Source organism: Anas platyrhynchos, chromosome 4 (assembly GCF_047663525.1).
Source record: "Anas platyrhynchos isolate ZD024472 breed Pekin duck chromosome 4, IASCAAS_PekinDuck_T2T, whole genome shotgun sequence".
Taxonomy (NCBI): Eukaryota; Metazoa; Chordata; class Aves; order Anseriformes; family Anatidae; genus Anas; species Anas platyrhynchos.
In genome coordinates, this window is record NC_092590.1 from 56,699,027 (window position 1) to 56,715,024 (window position 15,998).

Consider the following 15,998-nt stretch of genomic DNA (forward strand, 5'->3'; position numbering starts at 1 on the left):
AGCTATGTTGTAAATAAACAAAAGGTGAATGATAATGGCATGAAAAGGGAAGGGCACGCATTGTAGAGATAAAAATGTGTTGACAACCTTTGTCCATATTCTTGGAAGTTTACATGGAAACAGAAAAAGGCCAATAATAATTTTTTCTTCAAAAGAACAGAAGTATAACACAGCATTATTATTATTTTTTTTTAATCCCTCCAGGAGTGGAGGCAGAAAGGTGAGGAGAGAGCACATTAAAATGTGTTTTTCTCTCATTATAAAATGCGGAAATTTTTGTTCCCAAGTTTATAAATTCTGGTTCCATGTCCTTTGATCTGGCTCATTCTTAAGCCTTTTTTCCTTTCCCCAAGTCTGGTTCTTAATGAGCTTTTGCTGTTTCTACAGCTTTTTGCTCTCCTCCCTCATTTCCCACTCCAGATTGCCAAGTAACCTGTTTTTTCCTGAGTGTATTATCCGGGCTGCTGAGCCTGGGTGCCGCATCTCCCAGCGACCTGGGATCCGTGCCTCTTTCTGCTCTCTTTCAGGCAGAGGCACTTCTCACCCTGGACCCTGCTGGTGTCTTTCCTGTCAGTCTGCTGTGATTTCTGCTCCTCAGTGTAAACCTGCCCAACCTCTGGGTACAAAAAGAGAAGAGGCTTATTTTGAAAGCGTCTGCAGAGAAATGTAAAGAGGGCATATTAAGGAACTGGGGTGGGAATAACCTCAGACAGCTCTAGCACTTGGCAAGCTTCTCGTGGGAGAGGCACAGCTTGCTTTCTGTGCCAAGAAGGCATTCCCACCTCTCAGCAGACTTCAGAGGCTGTCCTCAGCATGTGCCCAGGCCTGAGAAAGGCTCAGGTGTGCTGAGGTGTGGAGGAGGGACATGCCATGTGCTCCTGAGGGGTGGAGGCAGCAGAACAATTGCTGTGGGTGGCAGGTAATATAAAAGAAGCATGGAAGGACTGTGGGACAGATGGTAGGGCTGGGAAGACCTATAATTAGAAGTGTAGGGAACTAGTAAACATACGCTAGAAAAAAGCACCAGCCTGTGGTAGAGGAAAAGGATAATAGGGAGAAGGTTGTAAAGGAAGAAAGAGCAGAGAGAGAACTTAGTTAGCCGCTCTGTATGCATGCTGAACACTGCTTTTGGGCAAATAGCATCTGTGAGAATTATTCACTTCGCATACAGTACAGACAACTCTTCACGTCCTGCTTTTTTCCTGACCTTCCTCGCTATTCTGAGGGCAGACTGTCCCCAACAGGAGTGAGAATTGTTCTGGGCCCAAAATGTCTTTCTGTTAATGCTTTGTGGAAAGTGCTACCACTGATGAAAAGCTCTGGAGCTGCCAGCTAAGTGTCTTCTGCAAACAAATTGCTTTCCACAAAGCTCCAGATCAGCTCTGTACCCGTACCTGACAGTCACAGCACAACTTAACTGGAACAGCCATGTTTAGCATATAGGTGACAGCCAAAAAAAAAAAAAGTGAAAAACAAAACCATAAAGCAGGGCTGACGTCTTTCAACGAATCTCTGCATTCTTTGGCATCTCTTGCCTTAGCGCAGTTGGTATGAGGGTGACAATTTGATAACAAGTCTGTGCTTAACTCTGTGCTACGGCCAGTACTCAGCGCTGGGCTGAAATCTCTCTGCTTCCTTCTGACTGGTTTTGGGTCTGGCAATTTGTTTTAAAAGTGCTTCAGGGAGCAACTCAATCATGATAAAGCATCTGAAATAAATGAACCAACCTGAGGAGGTATCAAAATACGGTCCCTTATAGAAAATAAGTCCCACCTCAATGGTTGTTTTTACTTCTTAGCTTTTCCATAGCTGAATTGATTTGAGGATCCTTGTTCACACTTTCTTTAACTGTAGTATTGAAGTATCAGTCCCATGTTCCAGCCATCTTGCAGTCCAGCCCTGGTGGGAATATGTGCCCGTGCAGCCCTGGTCGCACAGTACGAGCTGCAGATGGGCTCAGTTCAGCCCCTGCTGTCTACACTGCTCTGTAAGAAAAGGAAAAGGTGCCAAGTGCTTCTCCTGGTGCAGCCCAGCTTATCCTGTTCTGAGGATGGCAGGCACTATGTTTGGGAGCAAGGAATGTCGGAGTGTCTGCCAGAGAGATCCTCCTGCCAGCACAAGGTTATTGCCAAGGTTGCAGTTGCTTGTCCTGCCCTCATTACTCCTCCCCCTCCAACATGCTCCTTTCCATTTACTTTACAAACAAAGCCAGGGAGCTGCTCGGCCGACCAGCCACTTTCCTTCTCCACTGAGGCCTCATTTACCCACTGACCTGTCTACATGCACTGCCAGTACTGCTAACTGTGAGGATAAGTTGGCAGAGGGACCTGCTGAGGATCCTATAAAGCTTCTTCAGCCACGGTGGTAACTTAGGGCAGCCAGCTTTAGCTTTTCATGTCTGTTGGTGTTCTGCTTGTTCATTTTCAGGTTGTTTTGCCTGGTTTTCACCAGTAAATGTCATAATTGCATGAACACAAGCAATCCTTCTTACATGATCTGCAGCTGTAGAGAAGAATCTCTACGTATTTATTAAGATGATAATTAGAACTGAAAAGGGTGTCAAAGGGAGTCACACAGGTGATTGCACATTACATTTTTATGGGAATTTTTAGAAGTATTATCAAACACATTTTCCTATGGAAATATCATTCATGATTCTATTGCATTGTTGATATTTTTCCATTTTTTTTCTTTATAAAATAAAGAAAAAATAAATAATAAAGCCAAAAACTAATAATAAAGCCAAAATACTCTTTATGACTTGCTTTTGGCAAGGAAAAGTCAAAATTATTTGATGGCATTTATTTAAAAAAAAATTCAGAAAAAATCAGAAATTAAATTCCCAGTCCTGTTGAGTGACATGGTATATACCCAATGTATCTACCACCTCCTGTCATCCAAATTTATTTCATTCATCTATGCTTAGAGGATCTTTTCAAGCTTTTGACAGATCATTTACTGATTTGTTCAAATTTATCTGAAATGCTCATATCCACACCCTCACCCTTCAATTTTTCTTGAAAGACACAGAAATTGTATGAGTGTGACTCTCCCAAAATTTAACATGTACAATTCAATGATGAATTTTTCCCTGTTGCTTCCCTTCTTTCCTCCCTTGCCCAACTAAATTGAGCCTCGGGGCTGTCTGCTGTTTGGGGCAGTGACCTGATTCGTGGTGTTCCTGCGACCGAAGTGGCAAATTTCTGGCTGATGTTACCCACTAGCGCTGTGTACAAACAGCAGCTGCTTGCTTTAGTGAAGGAGGAATTTTGAGTATTTTGTGTGCTGTTCAGGGCACAAATTGTACAGTTGTTTCTCTGTGTAGGGACTTTTCTATTTTTGCTTATTCCCAAAGAAGTTAAGCAAGTGATTTAGACTGGTAGTTGTTTTTTCTGCAGGGGAGAAAAGTGGCTTTTTCCAGGGTAGGTATCAAAACCTGGAAATTGTGCCTCAGAATCGTGCATTGCTTGTTATCTGGGAGTTACGGGACTCTGTTATGGCTCCATAAATGTTGATGCATTGTGTTCTGATACAGAATAGGTCTCTCACTGAGGAAGCAGCTCCACTGTCACAGTGTTGTTTTTTCAGCAAGGTAACAGCTGGCATGATAACAGAATCCTTAAATGACAATGCTGTGCAAGCAGTTGTAGCAAGGGTAAAAACAAACCAAGTCACGTTTAAAGAGAACTGTTTCTAATTAGTTTAGCCCCATACTTTTCAGGAAATTAGAGCAAAGCAATTTAATATGAAGAAACACTCCCATAATAAACGCTGTACTTGCCTTATGAACCATCACTCCAGCATCAGCTAATCACCAACTACGTCCTACTCACCAAATAACCAGTGGGAGTCATGTTATCATGATCTTAACATCTATCTGCCTGTGGCATCTGAAAGTGTACACATGTTTCAAGTGTTTCTCCAGAAAATTTTCAATAGTAATTGACAAAAAATTTGCTCTTCATACTGGGATCCCATTAGCAGTAGACATTAATAACTATATACACAACATAGTGCAAACTGTGTGTTATATCCTTGGATTGTTCATAACAGCATCCAAGGGGGGGAGCAGTCACCTAGCTGAGAGGTGCATCTCCTGTGCAGGAGTTAACTATGTCCTCTAATTGTGGCGTTTTTCAGCACTGGGGAAAAGCATCCTACCAGCGTGATGTCCAGCTACAACCTCATGAAGAACAAAACTGGCAGGCAGGATGCTCAGAGCAATGGAAATACCTGCTTACGTTCCTATGCCTGCTAATGAGCTGAGAAAAGGTCAGACTTAGCCTGACTCTGCTCACACCAGAAAAAAAGAAGTGCTAATTAGTTCATGTACACATAGTCCTAATACCAGTAGAGTTGGCAGTAGCAACGCATGATGGTGTAAATACCTTAGCTGGAATGGGGAGCACCTGATATGACGCAAATGCAACATCAGAAATGCTTCCCTTCCCTACCACAGCTCTCCGCAGGCCCCTAGCCACCTAGCTACGTCTTTATCAGGTCCTGATAATATTTCTGCCCTCACCTTGCTCCCTGCCTCCCTGGTTTTCCAGGCAGCAGCCTTGCACCAAAGGAAGGCACAGAGGCCGGCAGGCCCCAGGGCAGGGAGGTTTGAGCGCTGCCAGCACAGTGTGAGCACACCTGCACTTGTTTGCAGGTGTACTGCCGGACGGGGAAAGGAATGAAAAGTTTGATGCTATCAGGTTTACAAAAGGTGTTTTGTTTTGAGTTGTGACTGCTGGCTATTGCCTAAGCAAACCTTCCACCAACTGTAATAATATGCGTAGCTGTGTTAAGTCCTGCTAGCTCCTCCTCAGAATGTCCTTTTTCCCAAGCCAGTAAGGTCAGCCAGATCTTCTGCTTTCCCCCAGCGGCTTCCTGGTGCTGTTGGGCAGGACATGAAGTCCCTTGTTTCATTCTCATCATAGCCATTGCCCTCCTCTTCACAGCAGGCAGCTTTCTCCCCTCTCCTGCATGCTGTTAAAGGATGAGATGTGCCCCAGCCCAGCATCTTCTGCCTCTCACTGCCCTTACGTGCCGATGAAGCTGTTCTTCTCACCTGCTAGGGCTGGGTGCTCAGCTCCCAGCCTGTATTTAATAATTCCTTCTTTTCCAGCCTATTACCCTGGTCCATGTTCAACAAACCGGCCCTGGTGTTGTGGGTGCCCACTGCTGGGAGCAGCAGGCCTGTGGGCAGCCCCTGCCCTGCTCACACCTCTCTCAGCTCCCTGGTGTGCCTGGCCTCTGAGAGGCACTGAGGCCTGTAAAATGGGATAGGGTCAGTCCTCTTCTTCCTCTCTACCATCTTTGAGGTCATTCTTTTATGACTTTATTCTCTGATCTCTGTGGTAGCTGCAGGGCTTTGCTTTAAACTCCTCTGGAAAGGTGGAGCTCTTCGTGAGGCCCCTGTTAATGCGGTGTACAGGCCTGCAGTGCACGTGGGGCACGACTTCGAGGTGATCCCAATGTGCCCTTTTTCTCTTCTGTTACCCTCCTCACAACTGATTTTAAATATTGAGATGACCTTTAGGAGGAAATGCATTCTCTCTGGCTAGTTCCTCGTCGCTTGCAGCACTGGGTCACAGAGCACTTCCCTACCGCTGTTATTTACCGCAGAAAATGTTTGTTTTACTTCTGGTGATTAAAAGGAAGAGTTGGGCAAAGGGTGAAACTCTCACAATCATTAGCCAGTTTGCACAAAGGAAAAACAAATATAGCTCGCAGCATAAAAACACTCATTTCCTCCTCAGCCAAGCTTATTCCCTGCATCTGTTCTTCCCCAACTTACATCACTGTCTGGTGTTTAAGTTACCGAAGTTCATGTTTCCTGTCCTTTAAAGTCGTTAATCTTATATATTACACTAATTTGTTCTGTAATGGTGCCCAAACCCCAAGTCGTATTTAGGGCCATATTGTACAGACACCGACGCAGGAATGCACTGTTTCCCAAGGGATGCGTGGTCTAAATGTGTGACAAGGCAAAAACTGGGTGTGATAAGCAGATGGTCATGTACGTGTGAAAGAAGCAATCGGCAGAGAAACTGTTTAGGGACACAGCTGGAGCCTCAAAATAGCTGTAGCCAATTTTTATGCAACTGAGAGAGACTGTGTCTGGAGTCTGATCTCCTTCAGGATGTTAAAGTGTCTCTCTGAAAGCTTTGTGCAACTATGCGCTTTGGAGAACGGGGCCTGGGGTTCCAGCCCTTGGTCTGAAAATCCCTGGTTGTATCTAACTTCTTTTTAAAACTCTTAACGTAGGAGCAGCCCTAGAAGCAGGGCCTGAGCCTTCCTCACATGCTGTCAAGGACGTGACTTTGAAAATGAGGGTCAAAGGTAACCAGGGCTCCTAATTTGTGAGGCAATTTGCTAATCCTTTGAATACTAGGTAAAATAATCACAGCCTCCCCAGTGGTTTTGACTGGAAGCTGCGGTGGCGGCTGTGTTTTAGGCTGAACATTGTGCTCTTTGTCTCAGCCAGATGAGGCCCTAAGGCACCTGCCCGGCTTTGTGGCCTCAGCAGCCACATGGAGTTTGAGGCCACAGGAAATTTGGCACAGTGGCAGCTTACAGCAAACTGAGAAGCCCTTAGGGGAACCCAGCTGAAGTTCCTTGTCCCTTCACGCACGTGGATGCTTGATTATCACAGAATCACAGAATTTCTAGGTTGGAAGAGACCTCAAGATCATTGATTATAACCCTTTATCTCTTGGACTCCCTGTCCTATCGAGTATTTGGCTGGGCAGCCTTTCCTGAGACTTGATACCAATAGTTTCTTACCTTACAGTGCCCAGATGAGCTTGGCAGGAGGTGTTTCGCTGACACATTTTAAGGTGGTAAACAGGAGGCTGCTTCCTGGTTCTTGCTAGAAATATCTTTACTTTGAGCTGTTACCTAGGGCCTGTCCTTCGTGCACTGCACTAGGTGGTTTCCCCCTTGACATATCAGCTGGAGGATCAAATACCTGAAATTTTAACTGCTGTATCCTGCTTCGGTGATATTCTATTTAACTTCCTTCCTGTTCAATGACCCGGCCTGAACAACCTGAAGACCATGAGCCTTTTGCCCTGCATGCATCCATGTTCTGCATGCTGACAAGAGAAGCAATTTTACCCTGAAATCAGTGGAGACCTTTTGGTCTCCTTCAAAAGAGACCTTGGTGAGTCTCTCCACTGACTAATTAGGACTAGTTGTCTATGTCACTGGAAATACCGAGGTTTTAATATATGTGCTCTTGTTCTTTAGACTTTTTTTTTTCCCGGCTAAGAACTGAACTGTTTCCTAAAGCTACATACAGTTCAAAATTTGGTGTCCTCCCCTATCCTCCCACTTTTTTTTTTCTTTTTTTTTTTTTTTTTTCTTTCTCTCCCAGTAGGTTCATCAGAGCTATCTTTAAAATAATAAGGAAATGACCTAAATTAAAGGTCTTGTGATAGCCTCCTTACAGATGCTTCTATTTTTGTGTACAGGGTTAGGTGGAGGAGTGCAATTTCAGCCTCTGGATAGAAGACGAAGTAAAGAAGAAAGCTTAAAAACTTTATAGGACTCAATGTGTTTAGGTCTCCAGAGACAGAGAGGATAGAAGCATGGATGGAGAGAATAGAAACACGCTGCTTGTTTCATCAGTATATTAAAAGCTGTGGTAAATTATATGAGCACAGAAAATTCAACAGTTGCTGAGAGATGCCAAAGGCATCTGTTAAGGACAGTAACAGCTGAAAGATATTGCTGCCCCTGGTGAAAGATAAGAGTTAGTTGAAATTGAGGAAAGGCAGATGCTGTGGTCAGAAAAGGTGCTTTTGGGGAAAATGAAGTATGTCAGGGGCTGAAGTTGTATCCGGCCCTTGACAGACTTGCTATGTCCTTTGGCTATGTCCCTTTTTGGCTGCATGTGACTTGAGGAAACTCAGATGAATTTAGAGTGCCTAAAGAGGCATAGCTAGGGTATCTCAATCGCTATGTGCGACTGAAGCACCCCGAAGTGCAAAACTCAGGTACTCAGCAGAAGATGAGGGCACTGCTGGTCACTCAGGTTGCTGGTTTGAACTGGTATGGCAGTCCCTAAGATCCTGTAGTGATGCAGGATCCATGTGGTAATGTGAATACAAAGCAGATTCTCTCCTGGTTCTTTTGTGACTGTGATGTGGCCTTAGCTTCCTGCACCCTCACCAGAGGGGACCTGGAGAATGCAAACAAGGGCAGAACCTGCCTTTCAGAATATTTATTACTTCTGGGGCTGAATGAACCAGAAAGCGCACAGTTTGATTTCCTTTGCAGCACTGACAGGAAAGCAAACAAATCCTTTGACTTGAATCTTGTATGTCAGCACAACTGGCTGTGGGGCTGCTTGTTTTCTTCTCTTCTGTCTCAGAAGTCATTTTTCCTTAGACTTCCATTTGCAGAGTCAGCCAAAGACTTTGAGCCTGTTTACATATGGAAGTATTTTCTAGATGTGGATTGATTCTCAAGTGAGTATTTATTTCGCTCTGTTTTGTACCTTCTGGAACAATTTCATTTTTATTATGTCGATCATATGGATACTGAAATCAATGAGAAAATTCTACTTTGGACATTAGGAAACTGGAAAATATCCGACAGTGAGTGTGATGGCTAAAGCCTATTGCCACAGGATGAGGTCTGTGAGAACAACTTGGCAGGCCAGGCTGGTTCCCAGCTATATTATGTGATTGTGCTATGACACTGCCACATAGCTGCCACTAGCTTGCAGCACAGCAGCACACCGTACATTACTGTGAATCCAGCTCCGGGATCTTAGATTTCAGCCTTTGTCTGCTGGAAGCCGTTGCACTATTTGCTTTGTGACCATAAAAACAGGGCCTTCTGCAGCAATAGTGGGGCTACCAATAGCAGAACCTTCAAAAACAAATTTTGTAAGACTTTGAGCCTTCAGGTGGTCTGGGAAACACTTGGAGAACAGAGAAAGAGGAAAAAGATGAGAAAGTGGAGACCTCGTGTTTTAGATTTCATAAAATTCTTGTAAGCTGAAAGAAGAAAAATATAAAATTTATGAAAATTACTAAAAGTAAGTGCACTTAATGGTACAAGTTAATTTATATGCAATTTTGGCATCTTGGCTTATCAAAAGCTTTTTTTTTTTTTTTTTGTTTGCAAGCAGCTTAGTTGATAAGCTCACTGCTTCTTTTTCCTTTTTGTTTTGGTAGTGGACATGAAGAGACACTGAAGGAATTTAGCAGGCCTTTATCCTTCAATCGTGTTGTGCATGTTTACATGAGGGAACAATATTCTGAAAGTGGGCTCAAATGCCTATGGAGATTGCTTCAAATAGATACTGCATATATGCCTTTAGGCTTGATCGAGGCCAGGTAGGATATGTGATCTCAGCTGTGGTATTCAATTGTAGCTTTGAGTCCCCAGAATTATTTTGCCCTGAATATTTCAAATGCTTCTGGTTTGTTTACATCATCCGAGGTATTGCTAGTGGCAGGTGTTGTAGTGGGGCTATACTGTTCTGAACATCAGCCTTGCTTAATACAAAGAGAATTGGATAAAGCCCTAAGCAGTTAGCATGACTCAGTGGTTCTCTTCTAGTAAAATGAAACAAACTAACAAAAACACCCTAAACCCAACAACAACAAATGGTTCAAGGAGCTTTGCTTTAAATTGTCAGGATATTGGGTTTGACCATTTGATGGAATAACCTGCAGCTCTTTGAAAGGCGGCTGCTAGAAGTCAGCGTGCTTTCCCTCTTCAGCCAAATCAATTCTCTTGTTTTCCAGTTTGTTCTCTTTCCCCAAATTCCCCTCTTTCTTTCCCACACTGCACTACTTAGTTCTTCCCATCACCTTTTGCCTCCCTTTCTGCTTTTTCTCCTTCCTCCTTTTTCACCTGTGTTAACTGACCTGTCAACGTTGTGTTCCCGTATTTCCTTTTTATGGTGTTTAACTTTTTCTGAACTTCAAAGTGAAAATCTGTCACTTGTTACAACAGAAATATTAAAGGCTGGAAAGAAACAGTTCAGAACCTGCTCTGTCACCAGTGCCTATAGCTGCAAAGCATCATCGTTAGGTACTGCAGAGAGAAGAATAATCTGGTGATGTCCTCCTTTGTGGAGCGCTGAAGTTACAACAGTGAATGACCAGTAAGTCTTAAAGCTACACAAGAAGAATAAAAAATAAGTCTTACCTTTCAGATTGTACTCCATCGACTGCTGGAAAGGTTTGGTTTAGATATCTTCATCCTGCAATAGTAAAGCAGCGCTTTGAGAATGGTTTCTTGGTGTGTCTGCACAAGTAGGATGTTCTGAGGAACAGGTTGCCTGCCACAAACAGTGTGGAAATATAACATCCTCCTCTTCATGCCATTGTAATTTCTTAATTTACACAATGACCAAACTAATCGCTTGAGTAATATACTCATCCCCTTGAGCTGAACTGGAATGCTAACCTGCTTAAAGTGAGCATGGGCTTGCCTGCTCCAGTGGATTAGGGCTCATGTAAAATGTTTACATTTATAATAACAACAATAAACTTAGCAAATCTTCAAATATCGTGGGAATTCTTTTTTCTTTGCTGGCAGCCAGGGTATTTATAGTATCAACTAAAACTGCAGTATCCTTGTTAGAAGGTTCTCCTTCAGATTTTCATGAACTTTGAAATTTAAGAAAAGCCTCTGGCATTGCACCAGTGTTCAAGGTTTCTGGTAAAGCTATTGTTCTTTCAGATACATGTGCCCCAGGCTAAATAGAAATTTCAGTAAAATGTTTTCTATTATGGATTTAGAGAGAGATAAATTTGAGAGATAGCGATAGAGTTAAACTGAAATGGTGTGGATGCTTTTTCTCCTTTAAAAATATTATTTTTTGTTTGGTGTGTTTCTTGTTAGGGAAGGGAATGTGGACATATGCCCACATGGCTGTGTGTGTGCACGCAAACCTGTAACAATCATTAATCACCAAGTCAGGATCAGATCTGTGAAATGGACAATGTATTTTTCTGTGGGTTCAGAACTTTTGCTATGTGCTTCCTTTCATCCTTAGCACCTCTCTGCCTTGGTAGCAATAACTTGAAAAATCTCAATGCAGCTTACGTTACAAGCTTTAACTCCAGGTAGTTATGCTTGTACCACCAGGAGGGAGGCTTCCAAAGGCTTTGAGATCCCTTTCAGCAGAGCTCTGAAATATGGCTGAAAACTAAATGCTCTCTGCCGAATTCAGCAGCTTGTGATTTGGGACCAAATTGAGGTGGCCCCGATATCTGCTCTGAGTCATTGCTAAGGAGAGCCTGAGCACTTTTGATTCATTGCTCAGCTCTGTTGCCCTACAGCGAGCCACTTAACTTGTCTTGTATGCTACCATTTCACATCCTTCTCAGAGCTTAATGTTTGTGCAGCACTTTGGAGATTTATGGCGCTATTCCATCTCATTATAGTGTTGCAAAGGGCTGAGAGGGTTTCTGTGCATCTGCTAAAGGTGTTGTTGGTACTTTAGGTGGAGTAAAAAATAAAGCTTATGAAGACTGAGGCATTGTGTCTTCCTATCTTTGTGTGACTTTTTTTCTGGTGGTCTTCTTGTCTCTTTTTACCTTAATTACATTCTTGTTTGATATAGCTGTCATCATGAATTACGAAGTAGTTTATTCCATTTAGTTTTTTGTTCTGTTCTCTAATTAATCTTTCTTGCAGTGTAATTTTGTCTCGATGTCGTTATTTGCTTTGTGTAAGCCATGCCCTAAATGAAAGCAAAAATCCCTGCAAAAATGAAAAGCAAAATCCATGGCCTCTTGCCACATGTTGAGAGGATGCAGATTTTATTTAACAAAGGCAAAAGATGTATCCTGTTTAACTCAGTCTTACAGAGCATTCTTATCCCCTGTGAATTGCTTTTGTCTGTTGAACAAATTTTGAAATAGTAGGTCAGCTATAGGGTTTTCATTAATTTTTAATTGGGTTTTGTGTGTTTATTTTAAGTCTACTAAGAAATACGTTTCTAAAATTCCCTAGAAAAGGAAAATGCCAAAAAGGAGAGCTGATACAATTTACCAACAGCTATAACTTGTAAGCTTACCCATTATATCGTCAAGTGATAACTGATTTCACTGTGATGTGTGTCACTGGTTTTTGATCTAAACATGGAGTTGTTTGTTTGTTTTAAGGAATGAATTACTGAAGCTGCTTACAATGTTAAAAATGTGCTGAAAGCTCAGCATCAAATGCTGGATGCTTAATGGAATAAAATGTGCAAGGCCGGATTTCAAGTGAATCAGTAGTTCATTTTCCATGTCAGCCAGGATCAGACATAAACCAGTCTATGTTTATATCGAAACATGAGTTAAAAATATCCTCTTTTCATTGTATTTGGAGCTTTCTCCTCTTTTACGTAGTGATAGCTTGGAAAATGGTTCTTGTTCCTGCAAATTACACTCAGACATCTTAACTAACTACTCTTTTTTACCATCATCTTTGCTTAGCAACATCCCTTTTGAGATATTCTTGGAAACTTAATACTTGTCTGATGTGTATAACAGTGTTCATAAATCAAGGAATGTCGCCACATCCTGCTCTCTTACATTGTTTAATACTTTTCATATTATTGTTTCTGGGAGAGAAGCACAAAGCCTCACACACCCACTCACTCCAATACGTTGCAGGACACGACTACAAATGACCTGGGCCCCAGCTGTTGGAGCATGGCTTACCATGGTGGTGCGGGTTGTTCCAGCACATGAATCGCATCTGTGTGTTTGTCACAGACCCAAGCAGCAAGGAGCTTTCACATTCCCCAATAACCTGGAATTTAAACAAAATCATTAGGCTCTCTGCACTTATGTTGTAGAAGCTATTTGCATTTTCCATTTTGTTTGGTTGCTGAAAACAAGCTATTTCAAAGTCATGTAGTCAAACTCAATTGCAATACCCTAGGCCTGTTTTGGCATAGCCCCTGGGTGTGCTTCTGATCCTGAGCAGACTTTTTGCTGGACAAAATTAACATTTGGGGTGCTGTGAGCAGTTTTTCCAGATCTACCTTCTAGTTCTGCAGTCGAATCTTCTGCTAAGCTTGCTTTTAAAATTTTATTATTCTTATTGTTTAATAAAGTTGCATTTTTAAATGCTGGACAGCTTTTTCTCCGATCGACATACTTTCCCACTCCATTAGGAGCTCCCATTGTGAAGTCTTCAAGCACCATGCACAGGTCCTGTGCTGTAAAATGTTGTGTGAAGCCAGTCAATGCTTTTCATAAGAAAAGAGCCCCCCTCACCCTACGGATCAAAGAGAAGCAATGTCTGTGTTACTCAGAACAGCAAGACAGGCTTTGACTTATTCTTTCCAGAAGCCATAACCTGCTCCTCCAAGCTGATCTGGAGCTCAGCTGACTGTAGACATTTCTTCTTTTCTTTTGTTGGTCAGAAGTAATAGAACTCAGTGCTGTCCCCAGCAGTTTCTGAAAAAAAGTTCAGCTGTCATCCGTGGTTTTAATTTATGCCCTGAGACTTGCATCCCCCTCACAGTTTCCTTCCCTACTCTGTTAGCCTTGGTCCTGCCCCCTGTGTGCCTTTGTCGTATTGTTCAAATATTTTCTCTGCTGCAAACTCCAATAGCTTTTAGGGGGACCTTTTTGATCATTTCTACTCGTCATCTCAATTCAAAGTTCAGTGGAACGAACCTCTGATTTACATGCATTCTTTGTGTTTCTGCCCATGTGTTTCTCTATAATTATTTACATATGGTTGTATTAATGTGCTCTTTCCTGAAGACAAGCTGAGATGGGTTTCGTATGAGGGATGAAATATAGACCCGCTGCTTGTTCATGGTAAAACTGTGGCTGACCTTGCTAGGAGTGGAATCAAAGCCTTTGAGAGTCTGTTGCAAGATAATGAGAGGGAGAAATGTTGTGAAATCAAAGCTGAATTTGAAAACCCTAGATTGTTCCTGTGAATGCTTGGAGTCTAGAAACAGCCTTTCAACTGTGGGACTGCACACTTCTACCCGAGGGAGAGGGAGCTAGGGAGTAGGGACGAGGAACACTAAAAATGTAGAAAACTGAATGTCTTGGCTTACTAGGGAAACTGAAGAAGGAGAGAAATGAGTAGTTGGTCTTCTTACAAAAAACTCTTAAGAAGTCAAATTGGGTTGAGGTTAGCTATTTTTTGCAATCTTTCTTGCATTCAAAAATGTTTTCAAGGCTTTTAATGTATTTGTCAGTACACTAGTTCCTGAATGCTGTCATTGTGTTCCTTATAAATATGAAATGTGTCACTGAAAACATAAAATATGTAAACAGGTGAGATGCCATGCATCAGTTAACATGTAAATGAGCAGGTTTTAATAATTTTCTGAGATCTGAAGAGGATCTGCTTGATTTGTGGAGAACCTGAGCAGTAACAGAAAAGCTGTTTCCCAAGTAGCAAAAACAAGCTGATGAGAGGAGATATCTTGATCCACAACAGAAGATAGGCCAAAAATAGAAAAAGTCTTCCAGAAGAGCCCTGCGGTCTTGCCATTTCCTGGGTGCATGGGCTGAGCTTCCAGTTGCCAGCAGGACGGGTTGAGTTTTGCTCATTTGGTCATAAACTGCTAGCGTGTTGAATGGTAAGAAGTGGTGCATTCAAATAAGCATGGGGATTTCTGGAGAATTATCACCTTTCCGTTAGCTAAGACAGCTTAGGACGGTGCTGTCTGTTTAATTGATCTTTGTAGTCCATTATCACGAGTCTATTGGTGTCCAGATACAGGTCTTAGCTGTAGCTATCTTTTAGTGAGGCCGCTTTAGATCTCTGGTGCAAAGAGAGATTTTGATGTTCCATTTGTTCTACTGCTTTTGCAGATCATGCTGGCTACTGTGTTCTATCTCTTCCTGGCAAGTAATGATCATGAGTTGTTTCACATGGTGGTATGTGTCATACAAGGTTTTCTGCTTCTTGGACCATGAATCACAACAAAATAAATTTCTGTTTCATGAAGTGTCATACAGAATCATAAACTACTTCATTGGAAAGAACCTCTGGAGTTCATCTGGCCCGAACTTTACTCAGCAGAGGTCAACCTAGGTCTACAGCTTTCTGCAGAACATGCAACACCTACGTTTACCTCGTTAATGCAGGGAAAGCTTTGATCTTTATTGGCAGTGTCCACGACAGCAGCAAACACTGGGCAGGTGGTGTGGCATCAATAAACTCCGTCTATGTTTGTGTAGTTCTTTGTTAGCAAAGACCTCGCAGAAGTCTGGGGTGAAAGTTCAGCATCTGAGGTTTTCCCTTCCTATAAAAATTTCCTGTTCTTAGATTGGGTGTTAAATTTTGCGTTCCAGTTCCTTACCTCCAGATTTCAGCCCAAAATGCTAGCAATCTGTCTCCTCTTTAAAGAACCTGAAAGAATAAAAGAACATACTGAGGTCTTGCTGGATATCGGTATTGGCGTGTATTTTATGTGCTGTGGCAATACAGAGACATTCATCTTCCCTCTAGAAAAAGGTCTGGTTCTGTTCTATTTGTGGCAACTTATCTGGGTCTGTTTTTAACAAGATAATTTTTGTCATTGTTGCAATAGATTACGCTTTTTCTCAGATACCATTTGTTTCTCATTTTAAAGTTACTGTCAAGATGAGCAAAATAATGAGTAGGTAAGTGATAGCTTTTGAATGGGACCTTTGAGAGCTTCATCATAGTTGCTTGGGCACAGAGATGTTTGGGTACCCAGCTCCTGCAGGTACTATTGAGGCAGCATGAAGAAGCCGTGTCAGTGGGACAGAGTGTGTGGAGCTGTGTGGAGTACCTTCCTTTTCTTTCTAGAAGATGAGGACATGCACAGCCTTTCCTATGATCAGAATCTGACAAATCAACCTACCCAGATGCTTAAAAATTAATTCAGGGCAGAAAGAGCAAAGCCAGCTCCTGGTTCCTGCAGCTGTCAGTGCCCATAAATCAGCTGTGTTTTTCCTTTTGAAACAAGGCAAGGGCATGAATTTAATTAATGGGTTTGACTTGCTCTGGAAACACACAGTAGTCACCCCCTCCACACCTTTCAC

At 42.4% G+C, this 15,998-nt stretch overlaps 1 protein-coding gene across 2 annotated transcripts in view; it reads right to left on the minus strand.

Moving 5' to 3' along the window:
- Nucleotides 1-15,998, minus strand: part of PGCKA1 (PDCD10 and GCKIII kinases associated 1) — a 41,491-nt gene that overhangs the window by 7,649 nt on the left and 17,844 nt on the right. Inside the window, exons 2-4 of one of the 2 annotated variants that reach the window (XM_027457255.3) lie at nt 15,290-15,339; nt 12,672-12,762; nt 10,162-10,216 (exon numbers count right to left, since the gene is read on the minus strand). The gene's annotated coding sequence lies outside the window, so the exon portion shown is untranslated. The remainder of the gene's footprint in view (nt 1-10,161; nt 10,217-12,671; nt 12,763-15,289; nt 15,340-15,998) is intronic. The other variant, XM_027457256.3, reaches the window with a different exon arrangement.